The sequence below is a fragment of the Peromyscus leucopus genome, chromosome 22 (assembly GCF_004664715.2).
Source record: "Peromyscus leucopus breed LL Stock chromosome 22, UCI_PerLeu_2.1, whole genome shotgun sequence".
Lineage (NCBI taxonomy): Eukaryota > Metazoa > Chordata > Mammalia > Rodentia > Cricetidae > Peromyscus > Peromyscus leucopus.
This window is the reverse complement of record NC_051081.1, coordinates 43530024-43554733: the sequence shown is the minus strand read 5'-3', so window position 1 is coordinate 43554733 and position 24710 is coordinate 43530024. Positions and strand designations below refer to the sequence as shown.

The 24710-nt window shown below is 45.8% G+C and overlaps 1 protein-coding gene across 2 annotated transcripts in view; it reads left to right on the top strand.

Moving 5' to 3' along the window:
• Positions 1–558: 558 nt before the first annotated feature.
• The window catches only part of Kcns3 (potassium voltage-gated channel modifier subfamily S member 3), a 49880-nt gene continuing 25728 nt past the window's right edge, over positions 559–24710 (top strand). Inside the window, exon 1 of one of the 2 annotated variants that reach the window (XM_028867626.2) lies at positions 559–763. The gene's annotated coding sequence lies outside the window, so the exon portion shown is untranslated. Of the gene's footprint in view, positions 764–1336; positions 1521–24710 lie in introns of those variants that run through there. The other variant, XM_028867625.2, reaches the window with a different exon arrangement.

Below are 24710 nucleotides of genomic sequence, written 5' to 3'. Positions count from 1 at the left end.
GGAGCAGGGACCAATCCCTGAAAGCTGTCCTCTGAGTCCCCCTTCCACATGCTAAGGTGAGAAGGCACCCACGCATATGCATAAAGATAAATACAATGTAATAAAAAAAAATAAGATGTAGGCTTCCCCTCTTGGAAACCTAGTTCTCTCTCCTAGTCAGGAAACCCTCTGACTCTCAATGTGGGTTTTGATGAACAAGGAACTAACAGAAAGCCCACAGACACCACATGAGGTCAGAAAAGCACCTTTCTTCTTTTGTGTGAATCCTTCATTTCCACTGTAAAGATGCCTGGTTTTGCTAGGCGCCTGTCTGAGGCGATTGTCACCAAGCCTGGGTTAGGGGCACTGGGCTGTGAGCAGCCAGCAAGCAGAGCCTGTGATGTCTGGTGGGAACCCTGAGAACACTGGGCGCCTACAACTCTGAGCAGCTGGCTTTGAGGAACGGCTGCATGTCTGCACAACTTAAAAAATCTGCAGTTTGGGGGCGGGAGGGGGAGCGCGGGGGTGGGTCCCCACGCGTCCCATTTCTCTTCCGGGCTGTTGGTTGTGTTTTCGCTCAGTGCCAGTGCGGGGAGGCCAGGCATGTCTTCTGGACCACACGCTGCCCTTGCTGAGGTCCTTGGTTGTTATTTCAACCCCGACCGGAGCCATCTCCCGGTGACTCCGTCTCCCATTCTCCCTTTTCCACTCAGTTCCCTTCTTTCCTTTCTCCATATGATGTGCATATGCTTAGGGCATGTGTCCAGCCATCTCTTCTGACTTGGTAAGTCGAGGAAAGGAACAAATCATCTTGTTCCACACTGTGTGTGAGTCTTCAGGGAGAGCGGGTGGTGGCAAACAGTGGCAGAAACGGGGTCGTTTCCTCCTTCACACTTTGTTGTAAAACAAGTTGGGGCCTCGTGAGAGCCCAAGAAAATCCCGGCAAATTTTGCAAAGTGTTGCTCTGGCCACGACTTTCGAGAGGCATTTTGCTCGGGCCACGGGAGAGGTCATTTTTCTTTGGCCGGACTGCGGATCTTTCCCAGACGCGCGCAAGGTGGGAGGCGTGGGACGTGACCTTGACCTCCCTTTGGGGCAGGGCGGGACACTCCCGAGGTGACTCTGCACTTGGGCCTGAATCGCGATACAAGTCCTGCACTGCTGTGTCTGGGTCCAACCATCGGTGCATGGGGCTGGTGGTGGGACTCCACCAGTCCACATCTGTCCGCCCGCGAGCGCCGCGCCGCGCCCTGGGCCGGGGGAACCCTGGCGGAGAGCCGGACGCCAGGCGGCGGGAGGAGCGCAGAGCAGCGGGGCGTTGACTGAGACACTGGCCCCGCCCGGTCCCGCCCGCCTCTCTAGGCACCCAGCTCCGGCCGGGCGGGATCCGTGGACTCAGCGACCCGCGCGGGCTAACCCGCTCTCCTGCCGCCGCGGCGGCGGGCGCGGGGCCGCGCGGCGAGGCCGGATCCCTGCAGCGCGGGCCGGCGACGTTGCAGAGCCCAGCCAGCCAGACGCGCCAGGACTCCAGACTCCTGCAGGTACCTGCTCGGGTTCCCACCTCCCCCGTGCGCCCGTGACACTTCTCCATGCGACCCCTCAACTTTATTGCACCTTCCCCCACCTTTTGCTGTTCCAGTCCCTGGTGGCTCAGGTCGCGGGGTGCATGACCTCACAGGTCTGTGTTGACTAGGGACTTTGCATCCTGCTGGGCGCCTGGCTTGCGGCTTCCTCCCCATCCTCCAGTCCCGGAGCTGGGAGCCCGCCGTCGCTGGAGCCCGGGCTCTGCCTGTTGCGCAAGCTGCAGACTGCCCAAACCCAGTGTGGGTCTCTTTGGACGCCCGCGGAAGGGAGCTAGGACCAGCTTTTGGGGTAAGAGGTGAAGTGGAGGACCGACTGGAGGTTAGAGAATGGGTGAGCCAGGGAAAGGCGGCACCTCGCGTAGGGGGCATCCCCGGGGCGTTTCCTAAGCCGGGAAGCCCTTCCTTTCCTTTCTCGGGAGGAGGCGCTTTCCTGGCAAATGTTAGTGTTTCCCGGGCCTCCTGCTCCGCCTTCTCTGCCTTTTCTCCCCCTCCCCTCTGCCCTGCAGTGTTGCAAGGCGCCCCACGACAGTTGCAGGCAAAAGCGTACCCAGGGCTCTTGCCCTGGTGCAGCGCTGCGCCGGGAGACAGTCAGTGCGCTCGCTCTAGGTGGGGCGGCTTGGGGGTCACTGGGCCCATGTGGAGTTGTCTCCAGAGTTTCCGCAATTGAATCTGCCGTAGTGGCGCGAGGTGGGCCGGCAGGGTCAGGAACTCTTAATTTCTTTCATCCTTGCTGGTGGCTCCCATCACCTCCTCAGGAGGTGCCTGGAACTAGCCAGACCCGCCGGCAGGGGCCGCGGCGAGCCTGGCTGGGGCGCCTTTCGCATTGCAGAGCTTATGTCCCCTTGTGCCCCTCTCTTCCCCACCCCGTCCTTTCCTGTCCGATTTAGGAGAGGAGCACCCTTTGCATCCTCGGTTTCTCCTTCCTTACACCCGTCTCGTCTGGAGAGACCAAGGTGATAGATTGATTTGGGAGGCCTTTGGCAAGGACAGAATTCCTCCAAGAACTCCCTTCACCCATGAGTGACTTGAGGAGCCCTGGTGCTTAAGGAGAGGGGCGGGGGTGTTCCTTCTGGTCCTACTGGGAGAGTGGCTCTGTGGTTCTTCCAAGCTGTTGAGTTTTCTCTTTCACTTTGTTGAAGGGAGCGAGACAGGTGAAGAGGGAAATGAGATAGGAACCTTCGCACGCTTTGCATGTGTTTGCATATCCTATTTGCATAACCGCCGGTTCGGGGGGCTGTGTGTTACTCCTCTGGACTCCTTGCAAATACCTGCCCAGGTAAAACAGGAAGCAAACATTTCCCCCCTGCACCTTGCCTCCCTCTAAAGGTCCTGGTTTGCCAGAATATCTGCTGATGGTGTACTTGAACTGTTTCCCTGGGCCCTGAGCTCTTTGAGGAGGCCTATTCATTCAGTGTGCACGTGGCCAGCCGCAGGGATGGATGCCCGAGTTAGTCTTGCTTCTCTCCTTCCTCACAGTATTGCCTTCCTTCTCTTACACTGTGGTTTCAGGACTAGAGGTCGCCAGTGTTGGGAGGAGCAGGACGAAGTTATATTGAGGCGATAAGATCTCTTGAGTCGAAAGCATACTGTGAACATGCTAAGGAAGCTAATGGGATTTTGGGTGGAAGCCCGCACTACTAAACACAGCCACGAGTGAAGGCAGCCTAGATGTGTGGTTTGCCTAGGAGAGCGAGTTGGGAAGTCCAAAGCTGTCTTGGATATGCTCAGCAATGTTAAAATGCTAAAAAAAAACCCAGGTGCAGAATTGGTTATCTTAGCTCTTTTCTGATACTGTGATTAATTACTCCCACAAAAACAACTTGAACGTGTCTGTGGCTTATAGTTCTAGTCCATTGTGACAGAGAAGTCACAGCAGCCTGAGACTGAGAGAACTAGTCACATTATAGTCACAGTCAAGAGCAAAGAGAGATGGGTCAGTACATGTATACCAGTGTTTGGCTAGCTTTTTGGTTTTTCATTGAGTTCAGGACCCCAAGGCCAAGGAATGGCACTGCCCACTGTGGACAGGTCATCCCACATCAGTGAATATAACTGAGATGACCTTTCACAGACCTTCTCAGAGGCCCGTCTCCTACGTGATTTTAGACTGTGACAAATTGATAGTTAAGAGAGTATCACATTTAGGTTTGCCAGCAAAGCCCCACCAAAGGGTCTTCTCTCTCCTCCCCCTTTTCTTCTTGGGAAGGGGAGAGAAAGAGATTCCTGTCCTTCTGTCTGATGAAGTCTTCCCTGCACTGTAGCCCTTTACAGAAATGGCGTGGCATCTCTCTGTTCTTCCACAGATTTCCCTCTGCTCTCTCGTGGCGTGTGGCATTGGGATGTGTGTTCGCCTGGGGGAAACGCAGGTACCATAGGGCTCTCTTCCTCTTCCTTTTCAAATAGAGAACATTTTAAATAGATAACCTTTATTGGCTGCCTACAGAGATTGGCTGGATCCTCTGCTAGGTGCTCTCCTGGGGATTGTCTCCTGCGAAGATGCAAGGCTTGCGTTCTTTATTTCCCTGCAGTTTTGATGGGGGACCTTGCAGTGCAGGGGGTGGGGGCTTCTCTAGGTGCTTCCTAAGTCTGATGGAGGCCAGCCAGATGGTGTCCTGAGGTTTCACTAGGAGGGAAGGATAGCTGTCTAGGGTAGGTTCAGGCAGAGAGGAAGATGGGTTGTATTATTGTTCCTGCTTCTCAGGCACCAGCATAGTGGGTCCTTAGAATGTCTGTCACGAGTGAGACCTATCTTTTCTAAAACCCTTTTAAAATTTTGAGGCAGGATCTCATGTAGTCCAGGCTAGTCTCAAACTCATTATATAGTCAAAGATGACCTTGAATTTATGACTGAGCTCTGAGTACTGGAATTTCAGATGCTTGCTACCATGCCTGGTTTATGTGGTGCTGGGGATCTATCTACCCAGGGCTTCTTGTCTGCTGGGCAGGCACTCTACCAACTGGGCTACATCCCCAGGCCTCTGTGTGAAATATGTATAAGGAGACATCAATCAAAGAGAACAGACTACCGACCCCGGTAAATGCTTCTTTGGCGGCTTCCTTGACAGAGGTCACTTGTCCACATCCTTTCTATTTAGCTCCAAAGATTTAGATTGCTAATATTGTTACCTCGTACTAAGCGTACTAAGCGCTAAAGGCTAAAAGGCTTTTTTACATGTATTAACTCCTTTCCTTCTGAGGACAACCACAGGAGGTAGGCTTTAATCATTGCCCTGTTTTACATGAGAAGGACGAGACACGCCACCCAGCTAGGAAAATGTAAAGCCCAGGTCTGTCCACAGCAGTCTGCCTGAGGAGCCACCGGTGAGGTTCAGCACCCTGTATCTAGTCCCCAGGCTTCCACGCTGTACTTCCTCTGTAGTGGGATCTCAGACTGAGTTTGGCGAAGTGACTGGTAGAGGAGGCCGGGAGTTATCAAGTGACTTCACGTTCTGTGTCTCAACCTTAAGAGGCACCTTGAAGCTTAGAATTTAAAAGCTCTTGTCTGTCTGAGTCAGCTTCTCAATGGACTTCTGACCGGCTGACTTGGACGGAAGGGAAGCAGGACCTAAAAAATCACCAGCTAGGCACACATCATGGTTGTTTCCAGATAACATATGAGACATCGAGAAAAATCATAGACATCCCTGAGTCAAATTCATTAAGTTCAGAGCCTCGGGCACTGAGGGCAGGTGGCATCTGAGATGTGATATCTGTGGATCTGGAGACTCAAGGTAAATATGCCCACAAGTAGGACAACTCAGGATGCTAACTGTACTACCTGGTGGGAGTCACTGTGACAGCCACATTCCCTACCCTAGGGTTCAGATGAACTTCCTCAGGCTTGTCTCATCAAAGTCCTCACGGCATCTTGATTGTGATAAGTCACAGCAGGATAGAGATGGTGGGATGGTGGGGACAAGCCTTACAGTGGACATAGCCTGGTCTCTCTGCATTCCAAACCCAGTATCTTTCCGCCTCACTTCTTTCTCGTCCTTTCTCTCTAAGGAGAGTCCTTAGAGGTGGCTGAATTTGAATTTTATTCTGAAGCCAACTTTTTTTTTTTTCCATTTCCTCTCCTTTCGTTTTAAAGACAGGGTCTTAAGGATCCCAGGTTGACCTCAGACTTATTATGTAGTTGGCCATAATTTTAAACTCTTGAACTTCCTGCCTCCACCTCCTGAGTGCTAGGATGAGAGGCATGCACCATTGTGCCCCATTTATGAAGAGCTGGGGAATCAAAGCCAGATTTTGTGTATGTTAGGTGGAATATTCCACCAGCTTCACCATCTTTTGAAACTTCTCAGGATGAGCGCGTTATAAAAGTAATCTTTAATAACTTAAAAATAGTTACTAATCTTGATTGTAGTGTTTTTCTTCTTTGTTTGGGGTGAGGGTTGTCTCGCTTTCTTTGGAATCCTGCATAGCCTTAGATCACGGTTTTCTTGGAGGACATACTGTGTAAATATTGTCTTTAATTGCACAAGTGTTGAATGATAAAGGCTTATGGTCTGCTTGCTTTTAGCCAACAGCGCTACAATTAAGCAATCAGTGTTTATAGCAGCTGGCTTCAGTGAGCTTGGGGACCTTCCAAATGAATGCAATGTCCTGTTTACTGTTAGCAGAGCACCTCTTAGATGCTCATTAAAACTAATGATTAATGTATGTGGTCAGATATCTGACCTACAAGAATTTGAGTACCTGCCTGGTGATGTATACTATGCTAGGAGCTGGGTATACTGTAGTAAAGGTGACAGATATGGAAGAGAGAAGGCAGGTGTGCGTGTGCTTGTGTGTGTGTGTGTGTGTGTGTGTGTGTGTGTGTGCATGCACCTGCATAGGGAGAGACAGACATTAAGGTAATTTGATGAGGCCAACACACAATGGATGGCAATTTGTTATCAGTTTGAATGTTAATCTTATTCAAAATCTCCAATGGAAACACTGGAAATACTGTTTGACTAAATTGCTGGGTACCCAGTAACCCAGTCAAGTTGACATGTAAGACTAAACTAACCATCCCATCAGGGTTAGCAAAGTATACTGACCTGAAGGTCCATCATGAAAGTCACCATTATCCCACCGTTCCTTAAAGAAAGAGCTCCCAGTGTTCCCTTTAAAGTTATAGGTAGTAAGAATGAGCTAGGATCCCAGGAAAGGCGCAAAGCTACACAAGAGAAACCCTGTCTCGAAAAACCAAAAAAAAAAAAAAAAAAAAAAAAAAAAAAAAAAAAGAATGAGCTAGGACCATAGAACTGAAATAGATACAAAGAATCATTTAATCCATTTGCTGTGTTAAGATCTCTTCCTCCTAATGGTCTTCCTCCTCCTCCCTCTTCCTCCTCTTGCTCTCCCTCCTGTTCCTCATCTTTTTTCTTCTGTTTCTTCAACAGGGTCTCTCTATGTAGCCCTGGCTGTCCTGGAAACTGGTATGTAAACCATGCTGGCTTCAAACTCGGAGATGTACCCATCTCTGTCTCCCTAGTAAGTAGCCAGCCGACTGGAGCTGGGAGCTTGGATACACTTGCCTCTTTTTTTTTTTTTTTTTTTTTTTTACTTCTGCTATGGAGAAGTCAGGCTTTCTTAAACTCTGATTCATGTGCCAAGGTAAACATAAAAGTATTCCCTATGATTTATTTGAGGTAAAGGTTATAACTGGCCAAAGAGATGGCAGACTTTGTGGTTAAAGGCTGTGGTTTGTGTATCGGATTGAGAAACTGCCTGGGTTTTGGCAAGGATGTTTCTACATTCTGGTCTCTGAGGTCAATAAATAACACACAGCAGGCAGTGGTTGTCTTGTGGGTTTTTATGATGCCAGTTTTATAAGTGTAGGGACTTCATGAGACCACTGAAGAGAAGACATTTCACTCTTAGGGATGAATAGGAATTCATTTAGGAAGGGTTGGGCAAAAGAATCCCATGTTGAGGATTGAGGGCTAAGCCTTGGGAGAAGGCTGTAGAAGAATGTTTGGGAGAAGCCTGGGGCCTTGGCAGTTGGATCATACTGTGGCTTTTAAGCTAAGGTCAAGGTATCATGGCTTAGTCAGTGAGCAGGGGGAAGATGTGAATGAGTTTGTAGTAGGGACATGCTGCTAGCCTATGTGTATGAACAACAGTTACTTCTGATCACCTTGATGATTAGATTTTACCTGACTAATCAACAGCTATGAGATTGTGTTCTGGGGTTGAGCCACTTTGTTTTTTAAAATTGATTTCTTCTGCGACAGAAGTATAAAGGAACATGTCACATAAGATAGTGTCAATTTATCATCTATTTTCTGTCTCATATTTATCTGTCCATCTGTCTGCTTGTCTGTCTGTCTAGCTGTCATATATCATCTTTCTGGCATCTACCTAGCATCCATCCATTCATCTATATATCTGACATATATCTAGCATATATATACCAATCTACCTATCTATGTATTTATGGCTCTATCTATCATCTCTTATCGATCTTCTATCTCTATCAATCAATAATGTATTTATTTTTATCATCTGTCAGTTATCTATCTCCATATCCATCCATCCATCCATCCATCCATCCATCCATCCATCCATCCATCCACCCATCCATGTCTATTAGCTTACCCCTGTCTTTGCCCAAACATAAAAAGCCACCAATATCCCCCGTATCCTTTTACCATCTCCTCAAATCCCATTATCCTTTGTCACCACCTTCTGAAACTTGTGGAGTATGTATAATAAATACAAAGGTAAACAATCTTTAATACTCTAAGGATAGTTCCTGGACTAGATGACAGTGTTTTTCTTTGTTGGGAAGGCCCCATGGAACTTCCTTTCTATGCTTTGAGAACTTTGCCCTTTAAGCAGACACATGGATGTCTTATGCTTGTTGAGAGTGAATGTCAGTGTGCTGTGTCTTTTTGGTGATGAACACTGAGTTTTCCCCAGCTCTTCTAGACTTACGTTCTGGAAGGTGTTACATATGTTGCCTCATCAGCTAGGACCTTTCATATGGGATGGTAAAAATGAAAAGCATGGTATGTACAGTTTCGCTATATGGCCCTAAATGTTAATGGGGCCATTGCTTTTTAATCAGTCATTTTTATCAATAGAGTTAAGAGCCCTGGAGCGCATATTTAGCCTTTACCTGTCCCTCAGTGGGAACAGCTCAGAATCCATTTTCATGCAGGCATTAGATCATGGGGGCCCAGCTTTAGGCTGTTTAGCATACGATCATCCGTTCTGGGACTTGGGTACTCTGTGGTATAGAAAGGAGGAAAGAACTTTTTCTTGTAAGACAAAGCATCAGTTATGGTTTTTTTTTTTTTTTTTTTTTTTTTTTTTTTTTTTTTTTTTTTTTTTTTGCTGTGGTATAACACTATAACCAAGAGCAACTTACATAAAGAAGAGTTTATTTGGCCTATGGTTTCAGAGGGGGAGTCCATAAGAGTAGGGGAGCCATAGATGTAGGTAGATGGAGTGTGAAGCTAACAGATCACACTTTCAACCATAAATGTGTTGTAAAGAGAGTGAATTAGAAGTGGGTGAGACTATGAAATCTTTTTTTTTTTTTTTTTTTTAAGATTTATTTATTTATTTTGTATACAGCATGTATGACTGCAGGCCAGAAGAGGGCATCAGGTTTCATTGCAGATGGTTGTGAGCCACCATGTGGTTGCTGGGAATTGAACTCGGGACCTCTGGAAGAGTAGTCAGTGCTCTTAACCTCTGAGCCATCTCTCCAGCCCCTAGAGACTATGAAATCTTAAAGCCCACTTTCAGTAATGTATTTTATTTATTTATTTATTTATTTATTTATTTATTTATTTATTAGCAAGGCTGTACAGCTTCTCCAAAGAGTGCCACCAACCGTTTACAAGTGTTCATATACCTGAGCTGATGGGGGACAGTTCTCATTGGAACCACCATAAGAGGGATGACCTCATGCTGCAGACCCCCCCCCCACGCAGAGATTTTTAAACAGTGCTCATGGGTGTCAACTGTTTAGCTGATTTGACACAAATAGATGACCTTAGAGAGTACTGCCCTGTTATCCAAATTTACCTCATGAACATTCCTTTACCACCCTGCCTGCAGGAATTTCTTTAGGAACTTCTCTAAAGGGCGAGTGTAGATTGGTTGTGAATTTCCCTACTTATTTTAAGTAGGAGGCAGACAGACGTGAACCTTTGTGCAAATCGGGTTAAGAAAGCCGCCCCCATTTTACTCTGGGGCACCCGCGTTTTGTTTGTTCAGGATGCATTCAGTTTCCTGTGTGGTGAAGATTTTCTTGCAATATGGTGGCCCAGGAGGGAAGTGGGCACCTGACCAGATGTACTGGGTAAAAGCTGGCTTCTGAAGCTTAGCCCTTGAGCCACCAATGCCCCCGCTGGCTGGCGAACACAGCACTCTTCAGATTGGTTTTGCCTTCTAGCTCCCTTATATCTTGTTCGGGGAAACCCAGAGAGAGGTAGCTGCATATCGGGAATGAGTTAGCAGAGAGGAAGTATGAGTATTAATTTTAATAAGCCAAATTAAAAGATTTTTTTTACAACTTGCATTGCCTGGGATCTCATTATTTTATAATTGTTTCCATATTCATAAAGTGTAGAGTTCGTTGCAGCTGACTGGGCAGAGCATCAAAAACATCCTTCCAGGATGGCTTGCAGCACCTACCTGGATGTGGATGTTTTGAAGGGTGAACTCATTCCCTCCCCTTTTCTTTTTCAATAGTGGTGCGGCTACTTACACAAGCCGTCGTATTAACTTTATTGTATCTCTTAAGAAGTTAAGTAAAACTTGTTTTTCACTGCACGGAGTAGTCACCGTGGCAACTTGCTACAGCAAAAGACACTTGGGCCCTCTGAGAATTTCATTGTAAATATACTGAGGATTTATGGTTTGGCAAACATGCTCTGTTTTCGTTTAGCAGCCATAAACATTTTTTTTTCTTCCTGAAACTCTCTGGAAATGCCATAACATGTCAGGGGCTCAGACTGGGTACAGAGAGACAGCAGCTTACATGGTGGCTTGCGTAGGACCCTCAAAATCCACATCTTGCAGCTGTAGTTGTGACACTATCAAGAGTGCGGAGGAGCTGACTGGAATTCCCAGTGTGGAGGGTATTTGGGGGTGTGGGGCATCTTTGGAAGGTCATTAGGATTCGAGGAAGTCATGTGGATGGAACCCATGCCACGGCATTGGTGTGTTTGCAAGGAGGGAGGGAGATACACAACCTTGCACACTTCCTGTGGCTCACTCCGTGCAGCTCCTGCGGGCTGTCCTGCAGACAGAAGCCTTCGTCAGACTTTGCACCATGCTCTTGGACTTCCCAGCCTCAAGGACTCTGAGCTAAAGATCCTCCATTCTTCATAAATTACTTCGTCTCAGGTGTTTCGATAGCAGCAGAAAGCGAACCGCACTTAATTATGGCTTCCTAACACGCTCACCGGAGTCCCAGGAAAGGTAGTTTGGTAAGAAGACACTTATTTAGTAGCCTTGTCTACTCCTCTCCATTTTGATCAGGGAAGCTCATTTTTAAATCCTAATTTGTGTGTGTGAGTGTGTGTGTGTGTGTGTGTGTGTGTGTGTGTCTACCTAGATATTGAAGACAATGTCTTCCTCCATCACTCTCCACCTTGTCTTTTGAGGCAGGGTCTCTCGCGAACCTGGAGCTCACTGATTCTGCTAGGACTAGCTGGCTTCTGAGTTCCAGGAATTCTCTCACCATTACCTCCCCAGGGTGGTAATTACAGGTGCTCGCTGCCAGGCTCAGCTCTTTATGTGTGCGTTAGGATCTGAACGCTGGTCCTTATGCTTGTGAGAGCTGCGCTTTGCAGACTGAGCCGTGCCTCCTGCCTCCATTGCCTTTTTTTTTTCTTTTAAAGTACAACATTCATTTTAGTCATATTTCCACCAGACTTCTCCCACTTGTCTGCTGTGAATCAGACACTGATATCATGAAATGTCAGGCATGTTGCTGGGAAATGAATTCTACAGGCACAGGTTTGTAGGGGTACCTGTTTAATACTGGATCTGTGTGTGTTGGGGGAAGGGAGCAGGACGTACATGGAAGTGTGATGTCTATTTTGTCTGTCTGCATGTCTGTGTGCACTTGTGTGCCAGAGGAGAGTGTCAGATCCCCTGGAACTGCGGTTATAGATGTTTGTGAGTCACCTTGTGGGTGCTGAGAATCAGATCCAAGTCCTCTGGAAAAGCAGCCAGTGCTTTTTTTTTAAGCTGCTGAGCCATCTCCCCAGCCCCTTCAGCTGATTTCCTGAAGACAGAACTTTACCTACAAAGAAGATTCCCTTAGAGGGAATTGGTTCAATGATTTGGAACCAATGGGAGAATATTTGTATCACTGGGGATGGTAAGTGGTCTACTAAGGCTGCAACAGGGGGTGGCCTTGAAGTAGACTGTTGGATGCTGAGGCCAGCTAAGTAGGAAGCAGCTCTTGCCTGATGTTCAGTGAGTTCATGCTCTTCCCTGAAGGTGTACATAGGTAATGGCTACATCTTGACTTATGTATAGGGAAGTCCCTCTGGCCGCAGGGTATGGGCATTAGTGAGAACATGATGACATCATTCACTTACCTACTGCGTGATTTGAGAGGCATTGGAGAGGGGCCTCTGTTCTTTGATGTCTGAAATAACAAAATCACAGACACACACACACACACACACACACACACACACACACACACACCCTCCTCCTCCTTATACAGCTTTTTCTCTAAGGAAAGGAATGGAAGATTCTTGGAGAGGGTTGAGTGGAATTTTTTTTGCTGCATATCTGCTTCCTTTAGACACATTTTCTCGGGGGTAGTTATTTGTCCTCATTTGGATGTTATCTGGGTGGATGATGAAGCCTGGGGTGTCCCTGGAAGTTCCTGCTGCCAGTTTCTTGTTTGTGCCATAGTGTGGGCAGGTGGAATGGGCTTAGCTAGTTACATGCTCTGTCAATGGAGTGTCTTCCAGTTCTTTCTTACAGTGAAGCCATTGGGTGGGCAGGTGGAATGGGCTTAGCTAGTTACATGCTCTGTCAATGGAGTGTCTTCCAGTTCTTTCCTACAGTGAAGCCACTGGGTGGGCAGGTGGAATGGGCTTAGCTAGTTACATGCTCCATCAACTAAGTGACTTCCAGCTTTTTCAGGAGGGTCCTGGCTTCTGCTTATTCCAGGTGGGGCACTGTACCTTCTTCTTTGATTCTAGGAGCATCCTGGAAGCATTTGAAAAACAGAAAATCATGTTTGTGTTGGCTCATCACAACCAGTTCCTAATGTATCTGTCCAAGGATCCTCAAAGGATGTAAGAGATGCCCAAGGCCTATATCACACCGTTCTAAAGGCTCACTTTAGTCTTTCCCACTGAGTTAAAAGGGAATGGGATGAAACTCGAGATGATTATTTGCAGAAGTGGAGCCAGGGATGCCTGATATGTACTGAGAAAACAAGGTCCCTAAGGACCAACACTGCTATTCCCCAGGCCTAGTCCTCAGGGAGTTCTCCTGTGTGTGCCCAGAGCTGAAAGGATTTGCATCAGATACGTGGGGGAAACTCTTATGTTGTTAGAACTCCAGTTCTTATTTAGACGACTCTTAGGGTTCTTATAGTACTCAGTGATAAAAAATAATAAACGTTGATAAAGAACTTACAGCACACCAGACGCTGATATCAATATGATGTTCATTTTAGCCTATTGAGACATGCTTGATGGTAGGTACTATTAGTCACTGTTGTCTATCACCCATCAGGTATCTGTGTGTCTGTATTAGAATGTTTTTTATTATCGATCTGTTAATTATCTGTGTACCTATGTATCTACTATCTGTGATGCTGATCTAGGAGAAAAGCCTATGATGGATGACCTAGAGGAGGTTAATTGAGGTGACAAGACCCATTGTAACTTTGAGTGGCACTGTTCAGTGGGCTGGGGTCCTGAACTGGAAAAAACAAGGAGAAAGGGAGCTGAGCACTAGTATTCATCACCCTCTGCTTTCTGCCTGTGGACTTAGCTTGCTGCCTTTCACACCCGCCCCTGTGCCTTCTCCATCATGAAGGACTTCTCTTTAAACTGTAATGCAAACCATCTCTTCTTTCCTTAAGTAGCTTTGTACAGGAAATTCATTGCAGCAATGAGAGAAGTAACTAGGGTTGGCTGTCTATCTATCTATCTATCTATCTATCTATCTATCTATCTATCTATCTATCTATCTATCATCTGTCTATTTGCTATGTATCCATATGTGCTGACTAGTCTTATGGTAATTTGGCACAAGCTAGAATCATTAGAGAAAAAGGAGCCTGAGTTGAGGAAATGTGTCCATGAGATCTAGCTGTAAGACATTTTCTTAATTAGTGATCGATGGGGGAGAGCCCAACCCATTGTGGGTGGTGCCATCCCTGGGCTGGCATTCTACAAGAAAGCAGGCTGAGCAAGCCAGGGAAAGCAAGCCCGTAAGCAGTAACACTCCGTGGCTTCTGTATCAGCTCTTGTGTCCAGAGTTTTGAGTTCCTGTCCTGTAGCTGGAGGGCTTCTCTCCAGGTTCCCCAAGCCCCGCAGTCCCACAATCCACGTATAAAATAATCACTCAGACGCTTATATCACTTATAAACTGTATGGCCGTGGCAGGCTTCTTGCTAACTGCTCTTTTATCTTAAATTAACCCATTTCTATAAATCTATAGCTTGCCACGTGGCTGGTGGCTTACCGGCGTCTCTACATGCTCCTCTCCTGGTGGTGGCTGCAGTGTCCCTCTCCTCAGCCTTCCGCTTCCCAGAATTCTCCTCTCTCCTTGTCCCACCTACCTCCTGCCTGGTCATTGGCCATCAGTGTTTTATTTATATAGAACAATATCCACAGCACTTCCCCTTTCTTCTTTTTTTAAAAAGGAAGGTTTTAACTTTAACATGGTAAAATTACATATAACAAAACAATTACCGAGCAAGAATTATAGTTACAATATTAAAGAAGATGTCCTATCTATCTTATATTTGTGAGTTTAAGGTTTTATATCTAACTTATCTTTTATCATAACTGAGGAAATTACAACTATCTAGTTTTCAACCACATCAAAGACCTGAGAAGGAACATAATGGTACCTGAGAAATGGTAGATGGATGCAAGCAACTTTCGGGAATCTTGTAAGAGTAGACCAAGACAGCTGGCAGCCTGGACAGTCACCTAATGTTTCTCAACATTGTTGGTGCATTCAAATTGGCTACAGGCCTAGAGTATCTGACAGACCATTTTTAGAAGCAGGAATTTTAAGAGACCATCTTACCCTGTCTTGGCAGAGTACAGTGGTCGCTTTCCTTGTGTCCCGCTTGTCCAGAAAGGACAGCATTGCATTTGTACTGTCAGCCATCAAGGCAAGGGCAGTTCTTTGCCCAGTAGGCCATTTTGTGCCAAAAAGACAAACTTCCAAATGGAAATGTCTTAGAAGCCCAACATTCTCTCGGGATCAAATTGGTGCAGCCAGGAGCAATTGTGTCTCACGTCAACAGAATTCTAAGTTATTTAAATGCCATATTCTCCAGGTCTATGAAGTGTTTGAAGATTACCTATCTATCTGAAATATATCTATGTATACCTAGAAGACTTAACTAACATGGCTACAGATATGATTATCATAGATGACTAATTATCAATCTATTTTTAATTATCCATTACAATTTTAAATGAGTTACATAAACATAATACCTCAAACAAGAATAGAAATATATATATATAGAGAGAGAGTATAACAAAATTAACTTCAAGTTTGTATCAACGAACTAAAATTTATACCAACGTAAAACCTTTTAAACATAAACTAAAATCTATACCAATGTAAAACATTTTAAACAAGTTGTTCTTTAAAAGTAGGTTCATTAATCTACCCTTTTATCTTATCATCTCCATTTCCTCCTATCTATCATATCCCCTTTTCTTTTTTAGAAAGAGATCACATTTATAATCAACCTGTTTTAAATAAAAATATTGGTTTCTCTCTGTCCCACACCAGAGGGCTCTTCTGATTTGGGACACAAGAATCTCTTAACCATTTTTTTTTTTTTAAAGCAATATGTCTGGGTTTAGAGGGGGAGTGAGCCAATTCCACCTCTAAAGCCAGCTTGGTATATTTGGGAATTTGGGCGTAGCATGTCTTACTACTTCCTGCTGGAGGGGGGCGCTGTATCTTATGGGGATGCAAAGAAAATTTTAGACCTATGGGGTAGTCCGTGAGGCTGTATTGTTTGAACCAGTTGCCTTGAAACCGCTCTGGATGTTGGATCATCTGGGCCATGGTGTCATCGGAGACCTTTCAGGGGGTCTTGGCTGGTGAAACCTGATGTATCTTAATCTGGAACAAATCCATAGCCTCTGGCTTTCTGTGGAAACAAAAGCAGAACCTCTTTTCGAAAGTAACATATCCTTATATCCAAATTTTGAAGTCAAGGTACCTTTAAAATATACATATTGGTTTAATTCAACTTCTTTTTTGATCAAATGTTTTTTTGCAGTTAAAAATACCAAAGACAACACAATCCAGATTGTCTGTGTAATATTCATCTTTACGTGTCTTTTTACATTAATTTTTTGTCTCTTTCAAGCCTACGTATATTTTACACACATTGTAAACGATGTTATCTGAATCAGTCTTTTTGTGAGCCTATTGCTTTAAACTGCATCCTTCTAAGCCTGAAACAGCGCTGTGGCTGCTGGCTCCGCCCACTTCAGCTTCCCAACATGGCAGTGGTACGTTTTCCGCCAGCTCTGGGAGTCATCAAGTCTCAGAAATAGTGGGTCTAAGCTTTTATCAAAGCAGCATGTAGCCCAGAAACCTTTTTTTAAAAAAAAAAATACTAGTAAAGACTAAATCTACTACACAGCATAATGTGCCTCTGGCAGACCCCTCATTCCCGCCATACTGCCGGTCAAACGCACACGCTAGGAACCCGCCAGTGTTTAAACCTGCGTTTTGCGGCGTCTAGCTGCTCATATGAGACAAGAAGCAGGAACCTGGTTTTGGCTCTGTTTAGAATTGGTTATTAAATATTTTCAGGTTTAAGGTGGAAACTCGAGCCGTTGGGCGCCATTTGTAGCTGGAGGGCTTCTCTCCAGGTTCCCCAAGCCCCGCAGTCCCACAATCCACGTATAAAATAATCACTCAGACGCTTATATCACTTATAAACTGTATGGCCGTGGCAGGCTTCTTGCTAACTGCTCTTTTATCTTAAATTAACCCATTTCTATAAATCTATAGCTTGCCACGTGGCTGGTGGCTTACCGGCGTCTCTACATGCTCCTCTCCTGGTGGTGGCTGCAGTGTCCCTCTCCTCAGCCTTCCGCTTCCCAGAATTCTCCTCTCTCCTTGTCCCACCTACCTCCTGCCTGGTCATTGGCCATCAGTGTTTTATTTACATAGAGTGATATCCACAGCACTGTCCTGACTTCCTTCAGTGATGAACAGGGCTATGGAAGTGTTAGCTAAATAAGCCTTTTACTCCCAATTTGCTTTTTAGTCTTGGCGTTCCATTTCAGCAATAGAAGCCCTAACTAAGACTCTATCTGTCTGTCTGTCTGTTTATCTATGAAAAGCTCAAGTCACACTGCTAGGAAGCAGCAGCGTGGTGTTCACATGGCAGCAGACTGGTTACAGCACCTTGCTCCCGTGGCTTTGAATCAAATCCCCACCTCTTCTGGTTGAGGATGCTTTTTAACCTCTGTAGTCCTGGTTTCCTCATTCAAAGAATGGGAATAACAATAATAACATTTATCTTGCACAATGCAGCATCTGTAAAGTAATTCATGCAGTGCTTGGCAAAAAGTAAGCAATGTACACATAGGCCTTTAAGAAAATCTTTTCAGAGAAAGGCCCTGTTAGAAGGCTATCTGCACTAGTTCTCTTTGGTGACCTCTGGTACTTTGTAGACATTCTGTAGCTTCTCACACAGTGTGTGGTGATAAAAAGTCCTGCATATTATTCCCATGCTTGTTTAGGGGGATAAAGCCTGTTAGGGACAAGAGCCTGGTTTATAAGGACAGACAAGTAAGTCATCAGCTAGAGAGGCAGAATGATGTCTCCTTCTACTCATTTCCCTGAGTAGAAGGCTTCAGTGGTTCTGGGCCCACTCACTCTGCCCTGTGTGTGTATGTATGTGTGCATGAACATTTGCATGGGTGCACAGTTGTATGTGGGTGCATGTGTGGAGGTTAGAGGTCACCCTTGGGTGTCATTCCTCAGGCACTGCCTTCCTTGGTTTTTGACATAGAGTCTCTTACTGGCCTGGGATTCACCAACTGTGACTGACAAGACCCTCCCCCCATCCTCTTGTTTCCACCTCCCAGTGATGGGATTACAAGCACATCACACCGCCACCATTTTTACATGGGTTCTACAAACCAGATTCAGATCCTCATGTTTATTTGGTAAACGCTTCACACAGAGTGAAGCATTCTCTAGTCCCTGGACTCAATCATTTTGAACCTCAGTTTCCTTACCTATCAGCGGTGAACAGTGAGTGTACTGCCCTCTTCGGCATGATCTGGGAATTCAAATGGGCCATTACTTTATTCATACATTCATTATTTCTTGTTGGGCATTAAGGACACAAAGATTGAGGAAAATGAGACCCCCTCGCCTTTGTGGAGCTTCCAATGCAGGGTGGCAACAGTAAACAGATTATTCTGTTACAGAGAGTAAATTAAATACTCTGACCAGAAGGAGACAGGGGCTGGTAGCTGCAGGGGTGAAGCAGGCATGGTAGGGGTAGGTAGAGGAACCTGAGGTCAGGGAGAACAGGATGGAGCTGAGTCTTGGAGGGCACTCTGAACAGGCAAAGCAAGTGTGGAGATCTGGAGTCACTAGAAGCCAGGAAAGTTCTGGCGAATTTCAAGCAATTCTTCATTAGTCCTGGAGTATGAGTTGGGTTGTGGCAGGCAAGGATGATGGATGAGGAATGATGAAAATGTCTAGCGTTGTGTTGATCATTTATTATGTCATAAGCACAGAGGACTCTACAGTTATCACCCCCTCTTTCATCTTCCTAACTTTCACATGAGCTATGGTTGGTGTTGAGTACCTGTATTTAAAGAATCAGGAAACTGAGTCCGAGACAGCTTAACCAGCTTTCCCAATACCACTTATCCACTGAGTGGGGAAGCTGCATTTCCCCTGAAATATTCTGGATCTAGTGTCTAACCTGAAGGTTGAAGAGCCTACTGTTTATGGATCTAACAAAATCCAACCCTGGTTTCAATCTGGGGGCGAGGAATGAAGATGGGCAGAGGACAAGGGGCACAGTTAGACTGTACTGTGGCCAACTGGTAGAAAGACACAGACTATCTGAAGGAGAGCAGAGGCAGGAAGAGAGAGTCCAGGAACATGGCTGTGCTTATCCTCGGCATTGGCTTGGTATCAGTGGTGTGGGTGGTGAGGGGAAGGTCTTCGTCTGGCCGGCATGATTTCTGAATGTCTAACTTGAGTGGTGGGCTCAGAAAATGAATGGAAGAAGGTTTGGATGTGTTTAAAGCTCTGGTAGGCTATAAAATATTAAATAGAGAAGTCCAGTAGGGGCAATTTTAGAGGCCCAGAATATGTGTGTGTGTGTGTGTGTGTGTGTGTGTGTGTGTGTGTATGTGTGTTGTATGAGAGGGAGTAGGGAGGAGAAAGGAAGAGGGGGAGGGAAGAAAGGAGAGAGAAACAGAAAGAGAGAGAGAGAGAGAGAGAGAGAGAGAGAGAGAGAGAACACAGAAGTTACAAATCTACACTTTGTCTTTAGATGCGGGTTAGATAAAACTGGACAGGGAGAAGAACAGGGTCATTGGGCATGAGTAGGGTGTAGAGAAGACAATGCAGTGGTCTGGAGGTTGTCTCAGGCCATGAATATTTTTGGTTTGGCTCACAATCTTAAAGCATGAACATCAAGAGTTTCCAATGTTTAAAAAATTTGTAAAAATAAGATTTGTGAGTGTTCCTGACAAATTGGATGATGTGGCCTCCTGAGACCCATGGGTGAGAGACAGTGGTGAGCTGGAGTGAGCTCAGCCTTTTGGACGAGCTAGCACAAGCATGCTTTTCATAGTGGCCAGGGAGCCTCCTCCTCTTATCTTGGGCACGCTGCTTGTGGTCTCTGAAGGTATTTCATTGGCGGCCTTAAATTTAAAATTTGAGCAGAGGATTCCCTAGGGACTTAGAAATGCCATTAGAGACGTGGGAGGAACAGTTAAGAATGTTGTCAGCGGTAGGGAACGGCAGGGCCTAGGGAGTTCCCGAGTGACCAATGCCACTGTCCTGTAAACCATGCAGACTGGGAAGCATCTTTGGGGTCTGGCTGCTTAGAGACGCCCTCAACAAAAACACGTATGGAGAGGCAGGAGAAGAGTAGAGACAGTAACCTCAGAGAGCTGTGCTGCAGAGCTAAGGGCATGGTGTAGTTGGTCAAGTGTTTGCTGAGCAGGCATGAGAACATGAGTTCCGACTCCACGACCTGTGCATTAAAAAAGGTGGGCATTGGTGGTGCACGCTTGTAATCCCAGCATTGGGGGTGGGGTGGTGTGGGGGAAACAGGCAGATTTGGGGGCTCACTAGCTAGCAGGCCTAGCTGAATTGTTGAGCTCCTTGTTTAATAAGGGACCCTGTCACAAAACATAAGATAGACAGTCACTGAAGAAGATACCCAAGGTTGACCGCGGACCACATATATACACACACATGGAGACACACAGCTACATAGCTGTGTTGCCATGAGTCACTCAGGGAGGTTTTAGTGAATGAGTGTTTCATATCTGAAGGACTTGAGAACATCATCAGGAGCTATGTGATTAGTGTCACTTAGGACGTTATTTGTCCTTGAGTAACAATTCTTTGGGAGTGCGGTAGTCCAGAGGACTGAGTCCAGGCCCTGATGAGTGCTAGGCTAGCACTCCACCACTGATCCACACCTCCAGCCCTTGACTGCGTTTTCTAAGGAGGAGTCCAGGCTTAGCGAGGTTTCAGTGGAAGAGGAGCCGTGGTTGCTCTTAAAACAAAGCCCTTCCAGAGACAGGGTGGGACGTGGTGCTTTTGTGTTCCTGTGATGCCAGCTCCGCTGTGTCTGATCTGCCAGTTCACTGTGGTGCGCTTCAAAATACTGTCTTTCATTTTCATCATCTGCAGGTTATGGGAAGCCGTGACCATGTGGTGATTTATCACCAGTGCCACGAATCTAAGCACTGCTTATTTCCATTTATCACGTGCCAGGTAGAGTCTGTGTGATGATTTTATCAACCAGTTTCTCCCTGACTACAAAATGCCCAGTGTGTTTTCATTGGTTTTATTCCCTATTATTGATTTTTCATTTACTTGTTTGTATTTGTTTTGTAACACACTTGATTCAATGATGTGTGCGTATATGCGTGTGTGTGTGTGTGTGTGTGTGTGTGTGTGTGTGTGTGTGTGTATGTGTGTGTGTGTATTACAGTTGACCTGTCTTTGATGAAAGGAAAATGTGTTTCCCATTTGCAGTACCTGATAAGTAAGCTGTTTTTCTGCTTGAAGTTGGGGCCATAATTTCAAAAGCACATTGGTGGTGATTTTTTTTCTTCTTCTTTTCTCTCATTTAACTGAATGGGCAAGAGAACTTTAAAATTTTAACACGGAATGGCAGCAGCTTATGGCCAAGCTGTGTGAAAAGTGCCGGTTGACCAATATTTTTTGTCAATTGATTCAGCAAGTAAAATGTAAGAACCTATTGTGTGTCAGTCAAGGGTGTAGGCACTTGTACTCTGGTGTGTACAGGAGACTAAGACTTCTAATAAGCAAGATAAAGAAGTAGAAAACACGTATTTCTAAGTGTATGTATATATATTATAATTTTTGTTTCATTACATTTTTAGTTATTTAGTGTGTGTGTATGCATGTGTGTGTGCATGCATGCATTTGACACATACCCACACATGTGTGCCATGGCTTGTGTGTGGAGATCAGAGGACAACTTGTGGGAATTGGTTCTTTTTCCTACAACATGGGCTCCAGGGATGGAATTCAGGTTTTTATGTTTGGCGGCAGGCACCTTTACCTATGGAGCCTTCGAGCCAGCCTGATTTCTAAGTATATTTTAGGGACTGACAAATGTTAATGATTAAAAATAAGTCAGGAAGAGAAATAGGATTTTGAGGAGATAATGATGTTTTATTTTATTTTTATTTATTTATCTATTTTTTTTTCACTTAATTTTTTTTTGTTGTTGTTGTTGTTGTGTGTGTGTATGGGTGTTTTGCCTGCATGTGCGCCTGTCAACCAGGTATGTGCCTGGTGCCCAAGGATACCAGAACAGGGCATTGGATCCCCTGGAGCTGGAGTTACAGACGGTTGTGAGCTGCCGTGTGGGTGTTAGGAATGAAACCTGGGTCCTCTGGAAGAGTAGCCAGTGCCCTTAACTCTTGGCCACCTCTCCAGCCTTAGGTAGTGAGATTTTTAGATAGGATAAGCTGAAGAAGTCTCACCAAGGTCACATCATTGAACTACCAACCTGAAGGAAGTAAGGAAGCAAGCCTAGATTGCACCTGTGACTAGAGCATTCTGGGAAGAGACCAGCTAGTGCAAAGGCCCCGAGGCAGGCATACACCTCACTGGTGTGACTAAGGATGATGGGGAAGAGGCTTGTGGGTAAAAGCTGGTGGAGCTAAGCAAACAAAGAGAACAGCAGAGGGAACTTTGGCTTTAATTCTAAGATGGGAGCCAATGGAGGTTGACACAAGAGCAAGATGTGACTTACTCATCAGAGTCAAGGAACTCACAAACCCTTCTTTGTGCCATGAACAAGCCCTTGTGGCCACCAGAGAAGCCACGGACCATTTTCTGGAACAGTGTTTTAAAATGCGAAATAGAAAGTCCACAGGGCGTAAAGGACTCACGGCCCTACTGAAATGTGTTTATTATCAAAATACTAAAACCAGTTTATGATTAAGTCACATATGTGCTTCTTTATGAAATCATTATAGAAGACGTAGGAGCCGGTATGTAATGACTGCGGATTCAAAGTAATTATGAGCCTAAGTGGTATTTCGTGAAATTCGCAGCAACTCTCGCGGGACTGGGGATTATCCAGAGTGTCTACTGATGCAAGCGCCATACTGTTGATGCTACCCCAACCCTGTTTTAATGGAAGGAATTGCTCAGTTGCAGTTGGTATTAGTAAAAGTCAGGGTACACCCCTTTGAAGATTCCTCTGCAGGTCCCCCCCCCCCCCGCCCCGCGTGCTGCCTCTTGTGGAGAGAGGAGACTCGAAAAGAGGAATGAATTACTGAAACTAGTTCCTGTTTTTATTCCTGCATGCATTTTTGATGACTCTCCTAGAATTCGATATTGGCCATCTCAGCTCCCAGGAATTCCTGTGGACTGAGGTGCCCAAGGGCACTTTCCGTTCTAGACATCTAAGGAACAGCACTTATGCCTGGAGATTTTTTTTTGTTGTTGTTGTTGCCATTTCTGACTTGTTTCTTATGGAAACAAGTTTCTTATGGAAACAAGTTTCTTATGGAAACAAGTTTCTTATAGAAATTTCTGGAGGTCCGCACTGTGGACTCCTTGTTTCAAGGGAGTCTGTATGGCTACAGGTAACCCAGTTCCTTCTTCCTGGGTCATCCCTTACCCTAGCTCAGGAAAGGGGTGACCCACACAGGTGGAGATCTTTCGACATTTTAAGAAGAAAAACTATGTCAATGTCTCTAGTTCATGGCTCCACTGTGGTTCAACCCCATGCTTTCCTGCTCTTCATCCCCACCCCAGGCTTTCCTCTGCCCCTATTTGGCATAAGCTTCCGCTGCTATTTGGAACTGCCTTCCATCCTGTGTCCTGTGATCACACCTGCTGTGCCCCTCAAGGTTTGGCTCCAACGCTCTCACCCTCCTCCAGCAGGGACTATCCCCCTTCTGAACAGACAGGCACCTACCTTCTATGGCAGTTCCTATTTACCTGTTTTCTTCGTAATTTTCTCCAATGAGCTCCGAGGGCAAGCTCACCACATTGCCTTTTGCTCTCTGTCCTCCCAGGTAGCCCCTGGGGTCAAGCAGCTTTCAGTGAATTAAAGCAGCTCGAGAGATTCTACCTCAGGACACAGGGACACCCCGAGCTGATGATTCCACCACAGGCGAGCCTCTAAGTTCCCCTCCTGCTGTAAATCCCTCTCATGTCTGGGTCTCTTTCCCCTCCTGCTCAACTGCCGACCCAGGCTGCTTGTGCGCTTTTATCTTTCCATGTTGATAGAACTGTCTCCTAAGTATTTTCTAAGACTTAACACACTTCAAGAAATTTACACAACATTGACAAATGCAGAGTCGAAAGTGAGAGTCACGCGTAATTCTATCATGCAGAAAAAATGCACATGTCATGTTGGTGTATGTTATTACAGATCTTTTTTTTTCCCCACTCTATTATCAACTCAGGCATATTTTTACAAAGCAGGACCATTGCCATGCAATGCATCATTGCCTGACGTTTCTGACCAGGCCTATTGTATTAGTGGGTAGGAGAATGGCTTCAGAGCATTGCTTGAGTTCAAACCGCAGAGACGTGACGGAGTAGTTGTTGACTCGTGGGCTGGGTTTGTAGCTTCATTGGTAGAGTGACTTCCCAGCCAGCACCGGCCCTGGGTTCAGTGCTGAGCGTGTGATAAGCTGGGGTATGGTGGTGCATGTCTGGAACATCGACACTCGAGTGCAGGCCAGGAGGATCAGAAGTTGGAAGCTAGAGAGTGAGTTTAAAGGCCAGCCTCAACCTTCATGAGACCTTTTTTCTTTTTCTTTCTTTCTTCCTTCCTTCCTTCCTTCCTTCCTTCCTTCCTTCCTTCCTTCCTTCCTTCCTTCCTTCCTTCCTTCCTTCCTTCCTTCCTTCTTGGTTTTTTGAGATGGGTTTCTCTGTGTAGTTTTGGTTCCTGTCTTGGATCTTGCTCTGTAGACCAGGCTGGCCTCGAACTCACAGAGAGCCATCTGCCTCCTGAGTGCTGGGATTAAAGGCGTGCGCCATCACCACTCGCTCCCCCACTTTTTTCCCCTTAAGTAGTCACTGACTCAGTTGTTTCTTTGTTCACCGTTTCCCCACCTGTAAAATGAATGCAGAAACCCCACGTTCATAGAGTGTCTTGGTGCACATATACTTATAGAGTATTTGGGAGGTTGAGGTAGGAACATTACAAGTTCAAGGCCAGACTGGAATTCA